Source organism: Dasypus novemcinctus, chromosome 23, assembly GCF_030445035.2.
Source record: "Dasypus novemcinctus isolate mDasNov1 chromosome 23, mDasNov1.1.hap2, whole genome shotgun sequence".
Taxonomy (NCBI): Eukaryota; Metazoa; Chordata; class Mammalia; order Cingulata; family Dasypodidae; genus Dasypus; species Dasypus novemcinctus.
Window position 1 is genome coordinate 49,274,587 of NC_080695.1, and position 8,250 is coordinate 49,282,836.

Sequence of the window (8,250 nt, forward strand, 5' to 3'; positions counted from 1 at the left end):
GAAAAGGATATAAATATTTCTAGCCACCTAGATTATTAAACATTAAATTTAGCTTCATCTTCTGACAATAAAAGCAAAAACATTAAATAAAATGTATTTCCATAAATCTTTTTAAAAAAGGAAATAGCAATTAAGTAAACTTTTTTTTCAAATTCTACTCAATTTATTCATTTTTTAAAAAATATTACATTCAAAAAATATGAGGTCCCCTTTCACCCCTACCACCCCCACCCCACCACTCCCCCCACAGTAACACTCTTCCCCATCATCATGACACATCCATTGCATCTGGTGAGTACATCTCTGGGCATCGCTGCACCCCATGTTCCATGTTCCACACCATAGCCCATACTCTCCCACGTTCCATCCAGGGGGCCATGGGAGGGCATACAATGTCTGGCAATTGTCCCTGCAGCACTACCCAGGACAACTCCAAGTCCCGAAAATGCCTCCACATCTCATCTCTTCCTCCCATTCCCTGCACCCAGCAGCCACCATGGCCACTTTTTCCACACCAATGCCACATTTTCTCGATTATTACCCACAATAGTTCATGAATAGAATATCATTAAGTCCACTCTAATCCTTACTGTATTCCTCCTTCTTGTGGACCTTGGCTTGGTTGTGTCCATTCCACATCTATGTCAAGAGGTGGCTTAGATTCCACATGGATACTGGATGCAATCCTCCTGCTTTCAGTTGTAGGCACTTTAGGCTCTATTTTCTACATGATATTTGTCACTTGTGAGGGAAGTAGTCATCAAACAAAGATTTTCTATAAAGTACAGAAATGATTTTTATATGACAATCGTTCATCAATTTTTGATAAAAAGGTTGGGAATATGATATACTTTACATTAATTTTTTCAGGGGGATGTTTAAATCAGCCAATAGAAAATTGTTATTAAAATCATGTTACTTGGCAAACAACAGGCAATTTGTAGGATCAATTCCGAAGAATAAGACTAAAGAAAACATTCTGGAAGAGTTCAGTAAAGTCACAGAGGGTTTGGTGGACGTTATTCTCTATCATCAACCCGATGACAAAAAGAAGAATCGGGGGTTCTGCTTCCTTGAATATGAGGATCACAAGTCAGCAGCACAAGCCAGACGCCGGCTGATGAGTGGAAAAGTAAAAGTCTGGGGAAATGTAGTTACAGTTGAATGGGCTGACCCTGTGGAAGAACCAGATCCAGAAGTCATGGCTAAGGTGAAAGTTTTATTTGTGAGAAATTTGGCTACTACAGTGACAGAAGAAATATTGGAGAAGTCATTTTCCGAATTTGGAAAACTTGAAAGAGTGAAGAAGTTGAAAGATTATGCATTTGTTCATTTTGAAGGCAGAGGAGCAACTGTTAAGGCCATGGATGAAATGAATGGGAAAGAAATAGAAGGGGAAGAAAATGAAATAGTCTTAGCCAAGTCACCAGACAAGAAAAGGAAAGAGCGCCAAGCTGCTAGACAGGCCTCCAGAAGCACTGCGTATGAAGATTATTACTATCACCCTCCTCCTCGCATGCCACCTCCAATTAGAGGTCGGGGTCGTCGTGGGGGGAGAGGTGGATATGGCTACCCTCCAGATTACTATGGCTACGAAGATTACTATGATGATTACTATGGTTATGATTATCACGACTATCGTGGAGGCTATGAAGATCCCTACTATGGCTATGATGATGGCTATGCAGTAAGAGGAAGAGGAGGAGGAAGGGGAGGGCGAGGTGCTCCACCTCTACCAAAGGGGCGGGGAACACCACCTCCAAGAGGTAGAGCTGGCTATTCTCAAAGGGGGGCACCTTTGGGACCACCAAGACGCTCTAGGGGTGGCAGAGGGGGTCCTGCACAACAGCAGAGAGGCCGTGGTTCCTGTGGAGCTCGGGGCAATTTTGGGGGCAATGTAGGAGGCAAGAGAAAGGCTGATGGGTACAACCAGCCTGATTCCAAGCGTCGTCAGACCAACAACCAACAGAACTGGGGTTCCCAGCCCATCGCTCAGCAACCGCTTCAGCAAGGTGGTGACTATTCTGGTAACTATGGTTACAATAACGACAACCAGGAATTTTATCAGGATACTTATGGGCAACAGTGGAAATAGACAAGTGAGGGCTTGAAAATGATATTGGCAAGATAACGATTGGCTCTAGATCTACATTCTTCAAAAAAAAAATTGGCTTAACTGTTTCATCTTTAAGTAGCAATTTGCTGCCATTTGTATTGAGCTGAAGAATCACTATTGTGTATATACTCGTCTTTTTATTATTTTTCCTCTTTTCATAAATGCTCTTGGACATTATTGGGCTTGCAGAGTTCCCTTATTCTGGGAGTTACAATGCTTTTATTGTTTCAGGCTTCATTTTAGCTTCAAAACAAGCTGGGCACACTGTTAAATCATGATTTTGCAGAACCTTTGGTTTTGGACAGTTTCATTTTTTTGGATTTGGGATAGATTACATAGGAGTATGGAGTATGCTGTAAATAAAAGTACAAGCTCTAGTGCTTTGTCTTAGTAGTTTTAAAAAATTAAAGCAGACAAATTTAAGTTTTCTTGTATTGAAAATAACCTATGATTGTATGTTTTGCATTCCTAGAAGTAGGTTAACTGTGTTTTTAAATTGTTATAACTTCACACTTTTTTGAAATCTGCCCTACAAAATTTGTTTGCTTAAACGTCAAAGCCGTGACAATTTGTTCTTTGATGTGATTGTATTTCCAATTTCTTGTTCATGTAAGATTTCAATAAAACTCAAAAATCTATTCAAAACAAAAACAAACAAAAAAATCATGTTACTTGAAGATGTTCTTTTAAAATTACTTTTCTCCATGCTTGTTTTCAGTAATTTAAAATGGACTGCTTTTAATTTCCTTTGTGTGCTAGTCTCAGAACAAGCATGTGAAAGCATCCAAAAGAGGATTAAATATCTGCAAAATGACTTAAGTCTTTTAAAATGAAATGTACTAAATATCTTAACAGTATGTTATTATAACTGAATATTGACCACTTAGGTTAGCCTTCTATAATTATAATAATCCTTACAAATTCATGTAGAATATTAATATATTTCCATGCACTTTACTATTACATTAACAATATTAATGAAATTTATCAACTTGAATGATGAGTAATGAGAGGTTGGATAAGACTGAGTTTCGATATACTTCAGAATATGCTCACAGAAAATTTCCAGATATCCAGAAATGATAGCTCAGAATGTTGCACAAAATGGATGCTCTATAAATGAGTGCTCACTCAATGGTATAATTAACTTATCTTCCTGATCACCTCATGTTAAACTACTTATTATACATTGTTCTACATTAATTATCCAATGATTGAAGTTTTCTCTAAATGTTTTTAATTTTAAAATTTTGTTAAGATGCTCTTTAACTATGATTTGATGAGTAAAGAATGTATTCCTGCTTCCTGTTCAAATTGACTTTGATCAATTCATGACTTCCTCATTCCCTACTTGTTTGAGACACACTAACGACCATGGGAACATGTAAAATATTCTAAGTCCTATCTTCTACTTCACATCAAAGAGATCTTCACAGGAATGTGAACTTTCTCCCATAAGATAATTTTAGGCATTTAGGTGACAGGAGAATCCAGATTTATATGGTGTTGACTCTAATATAAGACTAATATCCTGGGATATTTGGACATTTTAACTGGTATTAAATTTAAGTGAAAGGTGCAATATAAATTACTTCATAGTTTTTCATTTTACTTTCTTCTAAAATAAAGGGATTATCACAAATTTTCTCCATTGTTTTTAACAAATTTGATGATATTTAGAATTTCAATAATTAATAGATTTGAAATAAGCAGGAGAAGGGTAGATTTTATGGAACTATGGCCTTATCATAAAGTCAAATCTTGTAGACAGTCACCTACTCTGTCTGCACTTATTTAAAAGGCAAGTCCCATCGTTAACTTTATACATACTAGCTGGCTGCTCTGCCATTACTTGAGAGAGTTGTCAATCATTAAATAAATTTTGCTGATTCTTACTTTGAGAGCTTCCCACATGAAAAGGTGTTTGATTCCACATTTATAGTTGTCATTTGTTGTGTTTGCACTTGTGACTCATTGGAGAGTACTTTAATTTTTTTGTTCACCACGTGGAGTGGCTTTCACAGCAATGTGCCTTGTATTTCATCTCTTCCTACACATAATCAAAAAAAGTGAATTTTGGGTATCCTTGCTTCATCACCAACTATTTGGACACCTCTTATATAGCCATGATCTATCCTCTAGACTGTGAGTATTCTAGATAGAGTAGTGAGGAAAGAACAAAACAGTTCTGGTCTCTGATTTGGTGGAATTTACATTTGAGTGATGGAGCAAAATAAACAAGAAAACACGCAAGTAACCATGATTGTTACATATTGTGATAAACAATTTTAAGCAAGTTAACAGTTCTGAGATATAGAATAACTAGGCTGACTCTACTTTAGATCAGAAGTATTCTTTGAAAGAAGGGTGAAAAAAATGTGCCCTGGTGAGCCACACAAAGACCTAGAAGAAAGGATTCTATTCAAAGGGAACTGCCAGAATAGAGACTGTGGGTGGGAATGAGCCTACCTGGCACATTCATGAAACAAACCAGAAGTCGAGAATAAGTGGAGTGGTATGAGCAGTTAGAAAAGAGCCATGAAAGGAGGTTGAAAATTAGGTATAACCATATATTAAAGGACTTTGTAGTCAGGATTTTATTCTCAGGGCAAGTGAAAAGCTTTAAAGGGTTTTAGTCAGGGCAGTAAGACATAATCAGATTCCTATTTTAAACAGATCACTTGGGTTATTGAGTAAAGAATAGTATGGAGATTGGCAAGAGAAAAACCTTGATTAGTCAGGCAGCCAGAGCAGTAGTCCAGATCAAAGAATGTATAGCTATGACCAGACAGGGGCAAATAGATGGATTTGAAATGCAAATGGGAGGTAGAACTAACAGAATATGATGATAGGTGTAGAGAATAAGGAAAAGTGGGAAATAAGAATGGCCGAGAGTTTTGCTATGAAATTTTTATTTGATTGGAAAAATTGATTTGATTGCTGCCTGCCAAGATGTGGGAGTAAAGAGGGGTACTTAAAATTTCTGTCTCCAGGGAGTTATACAGGGCATATGCCCAGGGTATATGATAATGTCTATATATACTCATAGTGGAAATAAAAACAACAGCTTGGGGGGTACTGGGCTCCTGGCCGGGGGGTCACTGTTGTGGGCCCTGGGAGAGCAGCGGCAATCCTCCAGGTGCAACGGCAAGAACCAGGAAGGAAGGAGGGCCCAACAGTGGGCTCGTGATACTAATGGTTACACTTTTGAGCCTATACACCTGCAATAAGAACAAGGCCTAGAGTAGCATTGTGCCTGGGGGTTTCCTCCTGACAGCCTGCATGTTACTCAAATGTGGCCACTCTCACAGCCAAACTCAGCGTGTAGATGCGATGCATTCCCCCCAGCGTGGGACACGACACCCGGGGATGAGCCTCCCTGGCACCGAGGGATCACTACCACATACCAGCTGAAGAAGCAACTAGAAAATGACCTTGAATTAAAGATTCAATGCGGAACAGCAGAATATACCTGTCTACATATAATAACATGACTTCGGGAAGCGGTTTGACCTAATGTAAGGGGGAAATGGAAAGGAGAAATGAGATTATAAGGCTGTGAGTCTCTAAAAGAGTCTGGAGGTTGTCAGAAGGAATACCCCTATGTACAACTGAACAGAGTCTAAGAGACAGATAAGGTAGATACAACCCCAGGTATTGGTTCTTTTGAGGGATAAAGAGACCCACGGGTTCTATGGTCATGGCAGAAGGGGTTCACTGCCATGACAGATAGCCCTTCTTTGGAGCTGGTGTTTCTGCGTGATGGAATTGGACTCAGAGGGGATCTCTTTTCACAAGACTTGCATGCTACTTTATTGGAATTGTAGTTGGTGCTGGGTTTAAGATATATGTAGGGGATTTGAATCTCTGGACTGATAATATGACACCCAGGCCCAGAGCCTCAACAGACTTCAGCTCCTACACTTTGATTTATTGGACTTACTCCACTCAGCTAACATGGAGTTGAAGAAGGTCAACCACCACAACATGGAGCCTAGAGTGTCTACAACTGGAAGCGGGAGGAGTGCATTCAGTACCCATGTGGAATCTAAGCCCTCACTTGACATAGATGTGCAATGGACACAACCAATCCAATGTCCACAGAGAAAATGTGGAATGGGTGTGGGAACGGTAGCCATGGTGGCTGCTGGGTGTGGGGAACGGGAGGAAGAGATGAGATGTGGAGGCGTTTTCGGGACGTGGAGTTGTCCTGGATAGTGCTTCACGGACAATTACGGGACATTATAGATCCCCCCAGGGCCCACTGGATGGAACGTGAGAGAGTCTGGGCTATGATGTGGACCATTGACTATGGGGTGCAGTGATGCTCAGAGATGAACTTACCAGATGCAATGGATGTGTCATGATGATGGGAGAGAGTGTTGCTGTGGGGGGAGTGGGGGGCGGGGGCGGTGGGGTTGAATGGGACCTCATATTTTTCATAATGTAATTTAAAAAAAAAATAAATAATTAAAAAAAATTTCTGTCTCCAAAGTGTCCATTCTGACCATCTCAAATATATTCTGATTTCTGAAAATATATATTCAATTATTTTCCTATGAAGGTGTAAGAGATAAAAGTTTTCTTTCAGTTTTAATTTTTATAAATATTCAAAATATTTTGTTTTTATTTTTAAGGAATCACATGATTTTATGATTAAAACATTAAAGTTGTGGGGTCAATAAAGATTGCTGATGAAATAATAAACATCTTTTAAAATTTTTATTGTGGCAACTTATATACAGCATAAAATTTCTCATTTTAATTGGTTTCAAATATACAGTTCAGGGGTTTTAATGACATCCACAATGTTTGTGCTACCATCACCCAAATCCATTACCAAAAATTTTCCACCCCCCCCAGCAGAAGCTCTGTGCCCATTAAGCATTAACTCCCCCTTCACTACTCTCCTCCCTGCCCCTGACACCCTCTAATCCACTTTTTGTCTCCATAAATTTGCATATTCTGATTATTTCATATAAGTGGATCACACAATATTTGTTCCTTATGTCTGGTTTATTTCATTCAAGATGATGCCTTTAAGGTTTGTCCACATGTAGCATTTACCAGAACTTAATTCCTTTCTAATGGTACATTAATATTCTATTATATGTACACCACATTTTGTTTATTCATTCATCTGTGATGGATACTTAGGTTGTTTTCACCTTTTTTCAATTGTGAATAATGCTGATATGGACATTGGTTACACATTTCTGTTGTAGTCCTTGTCTTCAATTGTTGTGGGTATATATCTCAAAATGAGATTGCCAGGTCATGTGGTAATTCAAAATTTAACTCTCTTAGGAACTCAAAACCATTTTCCACAGTGCTGCACCATTTTACTTCCCACCAACAATGTAAGCATCTCCACTTCCTTACCAATACTTGCTGTTTTCTGTTTTAAAAAAAATAGTGATTCTATTAATTGTAATAGTGTAAAGTGACATCCCGTTGTGATTTTGATTGGCACTTTCTTGGGATGGGGGCTAGCATTTATGAGCATCTTTTTACATTCTTATTGGCCACATGTGCCTTCTTAGGAGAAATATATATTCAAGTCTTTTGCTCACTTTTAAATGAAGTTGTTTTTGTTGTTGAATTGTTGGTGAACTTATATATTGTAGGTATTAATATTAAACCCTTAAGAAATATGTTATTTCCCCCATTCTATGTCTTTTCACTTTCTTGGTGATGACTTGATGCATAATATTTTTTAAATTTTGATGATGTCCAACTTATCTTTTTTTCTTCAGTTGCTCCTGCTTTTGCTGTAGAGTTGAGGAATGCAAGGTCCAGAAGATATTCTTCTATAATTTCTTCTATGACTTTTAAAGTGTTAGTTTTATATTTAGGCCTTTGATTGCATTTTTAGTTAATTATTGCATATGATGTAAGGTAGGGGTCTAGTTTCCTTCTTTTGTATATGGATCTACAACTATCCCAGCACCATTTGTTGAAGAGACTTTTTTCCCCATGGAGCAGGCTTGGCATCCTTGTCAAAAATCAGTTGACCATAGAAGTGGGATTTATTGATCAACTCTCATTTGAATTCTATCTTGGTCTATTTGTCTGTCATTGTGCCAGTACAGCACTGTTTTGATTCCTGTAGCTTTCTAATGTGTTTATAAATC

The 8,250-nt window shown here is 38.2% G+C and overlaps 1 pseudogene; it reads left to right on the forward strand.

The window, feature by feature from the left end:
- The first annotated feature begins 874 nt into the window (after positions 1 to 874).
- Positions 875 to 2,242, forward strand: LOC131275545 (heterogeneous nuclear ribonucleoprotein R pseudogene; annotated as a pseudogene).
- The last annotated feature ends 6,008 nt before the right edge of the window (positions 2,243 to 8,250 follow it).